Source organism: Solanum tuberosum, unplaced genomic scaffold, assembly GCF_000226075.1.
Source record: "Solanum tuberosum cultivar DM 1-3 516 R44 unplaced genomic scaffold, SolTub_3.0 scf00081, whole genome shotgun sequence".
Taxonomy (NCBI): Eukaryota; Viridiplantae; Streptophyta; class Magnoliopsida; order Solanales; family Solanaceae; genus Solanum; species Solanum tuberosum.
In genome coordinates, this window is record NW_006239008.1 from 1,382,822 (window position 1) to 1,396,531 (window position 13,710).

The following is a 13,710-nucleotide window of genomic DNA, read 5'->3' on the forward strand; positions in this document are numbered from 1 at the left end:
AACTCAAGGGCTCAATGATACTTCTCATCTCAAGATTGCTCGACTCATAGAGTTCANNNNACTCGGAGGGTTCATGCGGAATTATGAGCATGAACTACTCAACTCAAGGACCTTCATGGGTAACATGTAGTATTCCATGATTAGGAATATAGTCCCAAAATGATTAGGAACTCAATACTCAAGACTTAGAACTTGAAGATACTACTCCTCTCAAAGAAAATCAAGTTATGGATTTCACGCGGAATGAATTATGAATTCAAGAGTTATGGTTCATGATATGAAGGATCTCGTGATGATAATGTAGACTCATGAATACATTCTCCTCCTTCTCATACTCACTTACTCGAGTCTTCAAACAATTTATAAGTAACTGTAGAAGAATATTTAAAAAGACTCAAAGGGACTTTCTCAAAGTAACTCGAAAGAACTATCAAGACTTAACTGTTAACTCTACCTTGAATTTGAATTATGAATTCAAGGTTATAATTCATGTTATGACTGATTTCTTGATGTTTAGAAGTAGTTTAGAGTATTTAGAATCAATAGGGATTGAAGGAACTCTTCTAAAGAACTCAAATCGATAGTTGATCTCGATGGATTTACAATTTAACTCAAAAACTTTCTTGAAATCTACTCTAAACTCTTCCTTGAATTTGAATTATGAATTCAAGGATCGTGACTTGATATATAGGATATCTTAATGATTGAATGTAGGTTGGATAGTAAAAATCACTAAGAGAGCGAAGACATGTTTTGAAAGATCGAATACGAAACGAAGAACGGAGGCGGAAAGGACCTGACGTCCCTGGCGCAGCAGTGTCACACCACACCAGCCCTCAATTGACTGAGGTTGGTCTAAGGTGCACTACAGGCGCAAAGCGCCAGCCCCTCAGGCACAACAGGGACAGGCCGCCCCAACCACGTTCCAGACGAATCCGACTAACTTTTCTTCAATTTTCCCAGCCCTACCTCGTCCAAACTTGAATGATTTCCTCCAAACTCTTTTGGATCCTTAAACCCAACCTAATTACAACGAATTCTACACCAAAAACCCACCAAGAACAACACTCATTCACAACTCTCACCTCAAGAACTCAACAAGAACTTCATTATAAAAAACGAAGCACAAAACTTTAAGAACTCAACAAGATTATCAGTATACATAATCTCATGGATGAAATTCATAAAAGAAATTCATGATTGGCGTGGGGCGAACAAATCCAATGCTATGGAACCTTACATACCTCTTAGGATAAAATCCTTGGCGAAATCCCTTGAAGAATCACAAGAATCTTGACGAACGCCTTGAACAGTCCCATTTTCCTCCTTTTTTTCTCTTCTTTCCTCTTCTTGAACTCCTCTAAAAATCCTAAGCGTATTTAAGGAATAACTAAAACTGATTCCAATCAGTTTAGACTCCTAAAACCTTACTATGAATGTTTAAATCCGATTGGGTAAGGAAAGGACCAAAATACCCCTCATATTTTTGGGTAAGTTTCCTTAATTGGACATCCCAACTTCAAACGGTCATATATCCCTCATACGAGCTTGAAAATTAGAAAACTCAGTGGCGTTGGAAAGAGGACTCAGAGATCTTTCATTTGATATCTTATGGGTCTCCTAACTCATCATGTACTGAAAGTTATTGTCGTTTTAAGTTGACCCAAAACTTAAAAGAACTAAGGAATGATTGAATGAATTCTCTTTAATTCTTTTTGGAACTCAAGGTGCTATATCTAGTGAACTGACCTTAAAACTTAAGAAAATTTAAATTCCTTGGTTAAATCCTACTCACAACGAAGAAGGGTTTAAGTCTTAGTTCAAAAAATTTCTGAGGTGTTACAATAATAATAGTTATCATTCTAACATTATAATGAAACTATTTGAGGCTCTTTATGGTAGAAAGTGTAGGTCTTCTATAGGTTTACTTGAAGTCGGTGAGATCTCTTTATAGGTCCCGAGTTTGCTCATGAGGCAATGGAAAAGGTTTGACTTATTCACTAAAGGTTGAAAATGACTCAAAGTTGACAAAAGTCTTATGCCGATGTTAGAAGAAGATAACTTGAATTTAATGTTGATGATTGGGTCTACTTGAAAATTTCACCCAAGAAAGGTGTAATGAGATTTGGAAAGAAAGAAAGTCTTAGTCCCTTTTATGTGGGCCCATATCAAATTTTTTGAGGCGTGTTGGCAAAGTTACTTATAAACTAAAGTTTCCTAATGATTTACCATTGGTACATATGGAATTCCATGTCTTTTTGCTAAAGAAGTGTGTTGGAGATCCGATGTCCATTGTGTATTTGGGTTTAGGGGTTAAAGAAAATCTCTCTTATGAAGAGGTTTCAGTTCAAAAGTTAAAAAAAAAATTGTTTCCTTGAAAGTTCTTTGGAGGAATCAATTAGTTGAAGGTGCTACTTGGGAGGACAAAACCGATATGATGTATGGTATCCTCATATCTTTCCCTATGCCCCTATTCTAGCTTAAGGTATTAGTTTCTTATGGTTCACTCTTTCGGATTCATGCATTTTAGTCATTCTCATGTTACCATATGCATGCATGTTCATGAAAAACTTGAATTTTAATGTTATGATTTATCTTGGAATGATTCTTCATGTTTATGTGCATTTTGATGAGGTTTGCATTCACGAGGGGTTGTTAATTTCTCTCCTACTCTATTCATGATAGCTTGAGTCCCATTCGAGGATGAATGTTATCAAGGGGGGGATATTGTAACACCTCAGAAATTGAAAAGCCAAAGTTAAAACGAAATGTCTCATTTTAGGCTACTGGCTGTATCATACAAGACCAATCTACGATTCGTAGAAGTTTCTACGGATCGTAGATGGAACTCGTAGGAATGAGGTCGAGTTTTTGGAATTTCATTTTTCTGAAGTTTGACCTACGAGTAGCCAGGACGAGTCGTAGGAGGTTGATGGGTGATATGATAGTTTTGTAGAAAGGTTCCAGACAGTAGAATTTTGGACTGAAAGTTGAGAACTACAGAAGGGGTCTACGGACCATAGGAAATAAGACGACTCATAGAAAAGCCTCGTGGGAAGTAAGGTGAATTTGGGTTTTGAAGTTGGTTCTACGGTTCACCTGTATAGGCCATAGGTCCAAACCATAGAAGTCATCCACTAGTTATTTCTTGAGGGTATTTGGGCCTTTTCCTATGCATTAAATTCCTACTAAGTCGTTTCACCCCTATTTATAAGTCCTATAACTGCCCTTCTACCCCAGAAATTTCTCCAACTCTCTCATTCACTTAAAACCCCAAATCCCCTCCAAAGTTTTCTTCAAAAATCCTCTCTCAAGACCAAGGAAGAAGAAACTAGGGCTTCTAAATCAAGTCTCTTTTTCACCATTGCTTTTGGGCTTTGAATAGCAAGTTATGTAGGGTTTCATCAATGGGTTCTATTCATCCATTGATCCCCAAAAATTTCTAACTTCTCCAAGATTTAGTTTAATCAATTTGATTAGGTTTTTGATTCAATTCTTCATGGGTTCTAATTGTGTTGATTCAATAGTTCAATGTTGATCTTAAAATGATTATTTTGACTCAATTACATACTTTACAATTGATTTCACATGAACCTATTCTATTTTCATGATTTTGAGTATGAACTCTTAAAGACATAAATTTATGAAGAAGCTATGAAGCTATGAATGTTGTTTATATGAGAGTTATGCATGATTTGAGAAAATGAATATTTTATGCTTTAGGTTTCTTTAAAATGAGCATAAATGAAATTATGAAAGGACTCTCTCACATATTATAGGATCCTGATTTGGTGAAAGGTTTTCTCACACATGCTTGATTCAAGATTTAATGAGACACTCTATGATATTTTAATCTTGGATTAGTATCTTAATTCATGTGTTTTTCCATGTATGATGATATGTTTATGAATATGACTATTCCATTGTGATTTAACTAAACACCGAGAGAGCTTGAGGGGGAGGCTAAAATAGGGTAGTCTTTAGTAGCAACCTCTAGTTCCAAACTATGTGTCTCTGTATTATTGTCTTAAATGACTTAGCTAGTGGATCTATAATAGCATATGAATCATGATACGAAGTTCTACCTTGGCAAGTAGACTCTCCCTTCTCGATGTGGGAGTTACATCAGATTCCATGGTATAGCTCACATGCTCTATTATCATTTAAAGCTAATGTCCCACAAAATGAACTAAGTTACTCTCAAAGGATTTATGAAGCTTTCATTATGTTTTAAGATGTATTGACTGTGTTCATGATTTACGATTCCTCTTTAAATGATTTTACAATGTTTATCTTGGTCATGCATATCATGTTTTCGATTATGTCCACTTATGATCATGCTTTATATTTTATGCATATCCCTCGTACTTGGTATATTCCATATACTAATGCATACTTGTGCCTACAATATTTCACTAATGTAGGGTCCAACGATCTTTCTCCTCCCTCTAATGGCTAGTTGATTTCTTAGTATATTGAAGAATTGGTGATTCCTTATAATCTGAGGACCATGTCACCCTTACTATATTTTCTTATGTCTTTAGATTTTAGATGTTTACATGGTGGATGGGTTATGTCCCAACCACTCCTTTGATGTACTAGAATGGCTTGTCAAGACTATGTGTAGACTTCCACTTTTATGTCAAACTTTTCTAATGATATGACATTGTAACATCTCACTATTTGAAAGAACTAGAAAGAAGTTAGAATTGGAAAGAGACATTTTAGGAAAGAATGAAAAAAATCTGGAAAGTTGTTAAGTTAAGTTTGACATTTTGGTCAACTTCAAACGACCATAGCTCCTAGCTAAAGATGAGTTATGTGTGCTTCCAAATACCGTAGGAAATACCTTTGAATTATCTTTCCAATACCACCGAGTTTGCGCGATTCCGAGTTCGTATGAGTGAGATATGCCTATTGGAAGTTGGGTTCTTTGGATAAGCAAAGTCCAATCCGAATTTTGGAAGGGTAGTTTGGTCTTTTCCTTAACCAATTATTTTATTTCGATTTTAGGAGTTTAATTGGGTTCAAATCAGAATTATATCAGTTTAGAAAATTGGAAATTCATGCTAGGGCTTGGAGAAAGGAAAAAAGAGGAGAAAGGAGAACAAAAGTCAAGATTCGTCAAGATCGTACAATTTGGTTGTGGATTTCGCCAAGGATTCAATTCTACGAGGTTGTGAGATCACATAGAATTGGGTTAGTTTACCCACGCACCAGTCGTTATTCAATTCAGCGAAGTTGTATTGTTTTGAAAGCAAATCTTATGAGTCTTGATGATAATTCATTTGAAATCTTGTGGGTTCTTGTTGTTGAAGTTTCTTTAGTTTGATTCATGATTTTAAGTGTGATTTCGAGTATAATCTTACATATATTGATGGTATAGTTGATTCTAAGTGTTTGGGGAAAGAACCAAGTTGAAATAGGAGGTTTAGAGTTGAAAAACGAAGAAGAAAAGTCAGAACCCACCTGGGTAGGGGCCTGGGGTGCCGCCTCAGCCAGAGCGCCCCAACTAGGGCTCTGAAATTTGGGCTATAGGGAGCCACGCCAGCCAGAGCACCCCAACCCAGTCCCTGAAATTCAAGGGATGGCGCCTCGCACCTCTCAGATCTCCAGGGATGCCAGTTCTTCCACCTTTTCCCCTTTCTTTACATACTAGTTCCTTCGCAACATACCTATGTTTTCTAATCAATTTCTATACTCTAAGGTACGTCTAAACATCATGAAATCATCATTAACATGAGATCATGAGCCTTGAATCCATACTTCAATTCAAGGGAAGTTAAGAGTTAAGACAAGAGAAATTCATAGAGTGTTCCAAAAGTCTTTCACAAACGTTTTAACTTTGTTTTAAGACTTAAGCTTTGAGTTGAGTAAAGAGTAAGAGTAAAGTTTATTTCCTCAAAGATTATACGGGAACTAAGTATTCCCAAGAGTTAAAATGTTTACACATATGAGCAAGAAAGGAAAACACCAATTTCCAAGAGAGCTTTTAATCTAAGTTTTGAGTAATTATCTCAAACCAAAAAAAGAGTTTTGTTTTAAAATCATATGAGCTGAGTATATTTTGGAAGTAGTATTGAGCACCGATATGGGGACGCAAGTTCATAATAACTCAAGTCTCCATAAACCATGTAGCCATCATGGGCAGAAAAGGATCATACTTTTTAGATGATTCCTAGTGCTTTTAGCATAGACTAGTGGATCCACTTAGTTAAGGTGTTCTATATGACGGTAAAGTATAGGACAGTTCTGGCAGCGTGGGCAAGACATTGTATCATCACTTAGTCTCATAGTAGTGGTTGTCGGTTAAAGAAACTCCCATAGTATTATATTACTTTACATGTAAATTGAGTTGTTATTGCTTCTCTTTAACAAATTGAGTTGCTACCTCATGTTTTAAATGATTTGTATAACTGCACCATTATTGTTGTTTACTTTTCATTTGAGTTGAGTTATTCATGAGTTGAGTAAAGCCAAGGTAAGTGTTCTTTTCAGATTCCTCTCAAGCTTATGTCTTGTTTAGTATTCCCCTTACATACTCGTACATTCAATGTACTGATGCCATTTGTCCTGCATCGTTTCATGATGCAGACATAGGTAACCAGGATCAGCATCCAGCACCTCGTTGATCCAGTTGAGCACTCAGAGTCAATTGGTGAGCTTCCTTACTTTCCGGAGGGCTCCTTTTACATTGCTTTAGAACTTTAGTTGTTAGGATGATCGGGGGTCTTGTCCCGACATCCCTCCTTATTTTAGAGGCTTCATAGACAGTTAGTAATTCAGTTGTCTTTACATTGTTAATTCTTATGTTAAGACTTGAGTTGCCAAATTTATGGCTAGTTGAATGTTTTATCCTTAAACGTTTGGAGTTTAATTTGAGACAGTTGTTTTATAAGTGCATTTGATCATTGTAATAATGCTTAGAGTCTTCCGCCAAGAGTCTAGCCATGTCGAGGTTTCGCTTGGGGCCAGAAATGGTTCTCAAGTGCCAGTCCCGCCTAGGGTGTAGGCTCGGGGAATGACAAATATTTTCTATTTTGTCTATTATATTATATTGTATGTATATCAAGTGGCTTATGTAGGGCCTCTTGAGGTCTTATATGTCATGCCACATCTAGAGTGTACTTTGGGTCGTGACAATTGACAAGGTTGCTTATGAGTTAGAGTTACCTAATAATTTAGCATCATTATATCCGATATTCCATATTTCCACATTGAAAATGTATGTTGGAGATCTGACATCCATTGTGCCTTTAGAATGTTTGGGAGTCAAAGAAAATATTTCTTATGAAAAGGTTCCAGTTGAGATTTTAGAATGACAACTTTAGAAGTTGAGAAATAAAAAAGTTGCTTTCGTGAAAGTTCTTTGGAGGAATCAATTAGTTCAGGTTGCTACTTGGTAGGCCAAAGTTGATATGATGTCCCAGTATCCTCATCTCTTTCACTCTACTTCTATTCTAGCTTACGATATTTGTTGCTCATGGTTCATTCTTTCGGAAACATGTGTTTTAGTCATTCTCATGTTTCCATATGCATGCATGTTAATGAAAAGCTTGATTTTTGATGTTATGATTTAACTTGGGGTGATTCTCCATGTTTATGTGCATTATGATGAGATTTGCATTCATGTTGGCTTTTTAGTTTCTCTCTACTCTATTCATGCGCTTGAGTCCCATTCGAGGACGAATATTTCCAAGGGGGAGATATTGTAACACCTCAGAAATTGGAAAGTCAAGTTTGAAAGAAAAACCTCTAGTTTTTGCACTGAGGCAGTGATGATAGGTCCTATCTACGGGCCATAGAAGGGAAGTCGTAGAGTGAAGTTAAGTATTTCGAAAATTTAAGCTTCTGAAGTTTGACCAATGAGTAGCTAAGACGAGTCGTAGGAATTTGGACAAGTTGTACATGTCACACGTAGAAGTTATTAAGACTTGTGGAATTTAGGACTTGAACTTAGGATCTACAGAAGAGGTTTGTGGACCGTAGTGGGAATGACGAGTCGTAGAATGGTTTCTTGGAAAGTAAGGTCAATTTTGCGTTTCTAAAGTTTGTTCTATGGTTGACCAGTATGGGCCGTAGAATGACCTATGGACCTTAGGTATCAACCATAGATCACTTCCGGCAATTATTCTTACCGGTATTTGGGTCTTTTCTGTGCATTTAATACCTATATTATATTGTTTTGACCCTAATTCTAAGACCTATAGCTACCTTTCAACTTTTAATGTACCCAAACCCTCACATTCTCTCAAATTCCCAATTCTCATCCAAGTTCATCCTCTCCAATTTTCTCTCAAGCTCAAGGAATAAAACTGGCCTTCCAAGCTTCAAGTCTCTTTTTTTCTCCATTTCTTTTGGGCTTTGTTTATCAAGGTATGTGTAAATTCACCAATGGATTCCATCCATCCATTGGGTCCCAAAAGATCTCCAAGTTCCAATACAATTTAACCTGATTTTAATTATGGTTCATGCAATCTCCACGAGTCTTATTTGATTTTGAGTTAATTGTTCAATTTTAATCTTCCTATGCATGTTTCGATGCAATTACATAGCTTTCAATTGACTTTATATAAATTCATGCATTATTCATGATTTTGACAATGAATTTATGAAGAGCATTAGCCCAAGAGGAAAATTTAAAGTCATTTTGAAAACACATAAAAACATTTCTGGTGTTTCCTTACATTTTAGTAAGATAAATATAAGCTTCAATCTAACTTTTAACTCATAGAAATATAGAGAAATATTGATATAGCAGTCAACAGAAAGTGCTCTCAAAGTTTTTGATAAGGGAACACCAGAAATGGTTGAATTGACTTTCTGTTGTTCAATTTTGTGTCTGAGAGATTGATGGTTATTCAATTGCTACATTAAAATATTGGCTTATATTTAATGAATATATGGAAATTAAATATGGTCATATATTCTTTAATTTTTTTTCTTAGTTAGTCATTACATAGTAAGTGTAACACCCCGGCTTTTCAAAACGTCTAAATTAACTCATATCTTCGTGGAAAGACAAGGAGGTTGAGTAATAAATTAAAAATGATGTGGTATGTCATATTTTAAGTATTCAAGGGTTGTATCTCAAGTTTTGAAGTTAAGTGGCAAAATAAAAGTTGGCGAAAGTTATCGGAAGTTCCTTTTTAAAGATTTCTTTAAAATTTGGGTCAAATGTCTTGGATGTTTTCTCCCAATATATAAAGAGTTAGAAGGCCTATCACCCATTAAATCGAAGGCCTACAAGTCTAGTTTGCAACGCACAAAACCTCATATCAAACCGACATCAGAGCAAAAGGTTATGAGGGTTTTACTAGGGACTGCCGGGGAAGAATCTGGGTCGGGTCAAAAATATAGTATGTCGGCTTATTTAACGTTTTAAGCCATGAAAACATTTCATTTCAGTTCCAAACCAGAGAGAAAGCTTAAGAGAGGATTACTATGGAGTCCTAGCATGATGAAGGTTAGTTTTTGACTATTTCTACCATTAAACATTGCCCCCGTGCCTAGAAACGTAATCCTTACACGTGGCAATCGTGTTTCCCTTATATTAGCTGCGTTTGGAGCTGGTTTTTGAAGATATAAATTTGTAGTTATTGGTGTTTCTTCAAGGTTAACACTTGGTTAACTAAGGTAATCATCTCAGGACCCTTTTATAGTTGTTTTTATGAATTTCTACGGATGTTTCGACAAGTTGGGGCAATATGGAAAAATCTGCCGATTTAAGATTAATTATGAACTGTTTATAGGTGCGTACCAGCTGTGTATATATAGTGTTTGCAAAGCTTAGGACAGAAGGAACAACTTTCATGAAGGAACTATGGTCTTTCGAGCATTCATTGGAAAGATATGTTAAGGCTATTCCCTACTTACGACATGTTTCCTTAAAACTTAGGAGCAATGTAATTGGGTTGTTATCCTTGTTAAACTTATAGCCATTGTTATTGATTGTTGGCTACTCGAGTTGATATAATCCTCCCTTGTCGGGATTGTTATTCAGTTAGTAGTGTCCCTATGTTGGACACGACTTAGAGGCTATTTGTATAGGTTGCTTATAACTAAATTGCTCACTTTTAGCGATTGGATTGTTATAGTTGCCCTTGGGGCTATTGTAGTTAGCTTCATGAATGTGATCTATGCCTAAAAGGGCTATGTTCTGCCTACAAGACTATATGGATGCCTAAAAGGGCTATGAGTTGCCTATAGAGATATATTGATGCCTAAGAAGGCTATGTGCTTCCTACAGGGCCATGTTGTTGCCTAAGAGGGTTATGCGTTGTCTATAAGCTATGTTGATACCTAAGAGAGCTATGTGATGCCTATGGGGCTATATTAATGCCTAAGAGGGCTATGTGACTGCCTACGGGCTAGGGGACTACCGATAGGGGTATATAGGCTGATTGGCACCTTCCGGGATTATGGGGGCCTAAGTAGGTGGCCTTATGTGTTGTTTTTACCTGCCGAGCTTATGGGGGATTGGTTAGGTTGTTGTTTATTATTTTGTATAAGTTTAGATTCAGGAGCAGGTCAGTACACTTATCTTATCCTTGATTTATTTATCAGATTATTCCACTATATCAGGATACCTCCTATATCTTATCCTTGATTTATTTATCATATTATTCCAGTATATGAGAATACCTCCTCATAGTCTATTGTCTTTCATACTCTGTACATTATTTTGTACTGACGCCCCATTGCCTTGGGGGCGCTGCATTCATGCATGCAGGTCCTGACAGACGACCGAGTAGACCTCCTCAACAGCAGGATTGATTTTTATCCGGTTAGCTAGCCCCTTTCCTCCAGAGCTGCCAGAGTTGGAAGGTTTGTTACCTTTTGTTGTATATATCTTTATGGGTCAGCTGGGGCCCTATCCCGCTAATCTTTACTACTCTTAGAGGCTTGCAGACTAGTGTGTGGGGTGTATAGCTACGTTATGGCCATACTGGCCTATGTTATTGGTTTGCTGAAGCTTGTTAGTTGTTTGATGTATTGTATTGATATATACCTGCTTTTAGGTTTGGTATAGATATCATGGTGGCCTGGACGGCCTAATAAGGACTTCTGTGCTAGTTGGCTATTTATTTATATGATCTCCTGGGAGTAGCTGTTTCTTTTATAGATCAGTTGACAGGGGTCTTGCCGGCCGAGGGCTTAGTTTTAAGCCGAGATATACTTGTTTGTTTTCTTGACTGCATTTGGCTGCCATGTTCTAGTAGCAAATGGTTCAGCAGGGTCGGCTCAATCCTGAGTTTTGGCATTAGGAGCCAGTTGCGCCCCTCGAGTTTGGGACGTGACAGTAAGGCTTCATTTATTTTCATTAAGATTAAGACGTCTGAATCTAAATGTACATTTGAATATTAATATGTCCATTAATATTTAGAGGCATGAATTTGAATACACATATGAATATTAATATGTTACATTAAAATTTGAACAATAAATAGTTACGACTGTTTGTTTTCTCTACAAAAAAATTTGTCCTTTCACCAATAAAAAACTGCTAAAAAGCGACGGACGGCGTCGCTCCAAAAAGTGACGTCATTTTCCACAGTGTCCATCGCTTTTTAATAAAAATAATTTTTTTTTAAATTATTTTACAAAAAGCGACGGACAACATCTTTTAGTCCGTCGCTTTTTTCGCGGATTTTTGCGCCAAATATATGTATAAAATTAATAATTATTTATTTAATATAAATATAGACGTTGTCCGTCGCTTTTAATTAAAATTAATTATATATAAATTTAACAATAGCCACGTCGTCTGTCGCTTTTGATTTTTTTATTTTACTAATTATTTTTTTATGAAAGCAACGAACAGCATCTTTATGTCCGTTGCTTCTTGGTCAAATTATTTGGTCAAATATTTTAAATAAGCGACGGACAGCATCTCTATGTCCATCGCTTTTTGGTCAAATTATTTGGTCAACTATTTAATGAAAAGTGACGGACTTAGAGACGTTGTCCGTCGCTTTTCAATAAATATATGATATACATACGCAATTCTCCTCCATTTCTATTTTCTCAAATCCTCTCATTTTCTTCTCTCCTACTCCACCGCCACCGTCCCTCCGTCAGTTGTTGCCGCTGATAGGAGTCGTGAGGAGCTGTCGCCGCCGTCTCACCTGCCGAAGTTGCCACTGCCACCGCCTCCTTCCCCTCTCTCTTCATTCTCTCTTTGATCTCCTTTAAGGTTAGGGTTTTATTTATTATAAAAAAAAATAATTATTTTTTATTTATTTGATTTTGTTAGTTATTTAATTGTAATTAGTTTATTGATTTTGTGTTTATTGATTGTTAGTTTGTATTTCTTGATTGTGAATTGAAAATTTTAATGTTAGGAATAGTTTGAATTAGGGTATCTTAGGATTTGTTTGAATTTCGGTATTTCTTGAGTTAATAAGTTTGATTTTTGGGATTGTAAGATTAGTTTGAATTAGGGTATTTAAGGAGTTGTTTGAATATGGGTATTATTTGAATATAGGACTAATAGTTTGAATTTGGGATTAGGAATAGCTAGCTAGTTTGAATTTAGGATTTTAGCACTAGTTAGATTTTGGGACTTTAGGACTAGTTTGAATTTATTTGTTAGTTATTTAATTGTAATTAGTTTATTGATTTTGTGTTTATTGATTGTTAGTTTGTATTTCTTGATTGTGAATTGAAAATTTTAATGTTAGGAATAGTTTGAATTAGGGTATCTTAGGATTTGTTTGAATTTCGGTATTTCTTGAGTTAATAAGTTTGATTTTGGGATTGTAAGATTAGTTTGAATTAGGGTATTTAAGGAGTTGTTTGAATATGGGTATTATTTGAATATAGGACTAATAGTTTGAATTTGGGATTAGGAATAGCTAGCTAGTTTGAATTTAGGATTTTTAGCACTAGTTAGATTTTGGGACTTTAGGACTAGTTTGAATTTATGATTTTAAGACTAGTTTGAATTTTGAATTTAGGACTAGTTTGAATTATTATTGAGATTTTAGGACTACTAATAATTTGAACTTGGGATTTTAGCACTAGTTTGATTTTTGAATTCTAGGAGTACTTTCAATTTGTGATTTTAAGACTAGTTTGAATTTGAAATTTCGGACTAATACTTTGAATTATATTTGATATTTTAGGACTAATTAATAGTTTGAATTTGGGATATTAGCTAGCTAGTTTGAATTGGAATTTTAGGGATTTGAATTACAACTTAATTAGAACTTATAATTAATTATAACTTGACTATACTATAAATTGAGCTTAATTAGGAATATGAACTTGAAATGTTGTTGACTTTAATTTATTAGAACTTAAATTTTATTCTTATTAGAACTTGGATTTTATTTGAAGTTAATTAGAATTTTGTAGTACTAGAAAATCTTATTGACCTTAATTAATTTGAACTTAATATACTTTAATTAGAACTATATTAAACTTAATTAATTTATAATAACTTGAAAACTTAATTAGGAATTAATATAAACTTAATTTTGATCAACTAATTAACTAGAACTTGAACTTAATTAATCATTAATTAATTAAGCATTAACTTTGTACATCTTGAATTAATTGAACTTAATTGGAATTTCAATATATAATTAATTATTTGATTTGCACTTTATATATAACTAATAACTTTTATAATATGAACTTGAATTTAGACATTGAACTTATTATAAATATATATTAAGAATGAATTAATGTAGTAAAATTATTATT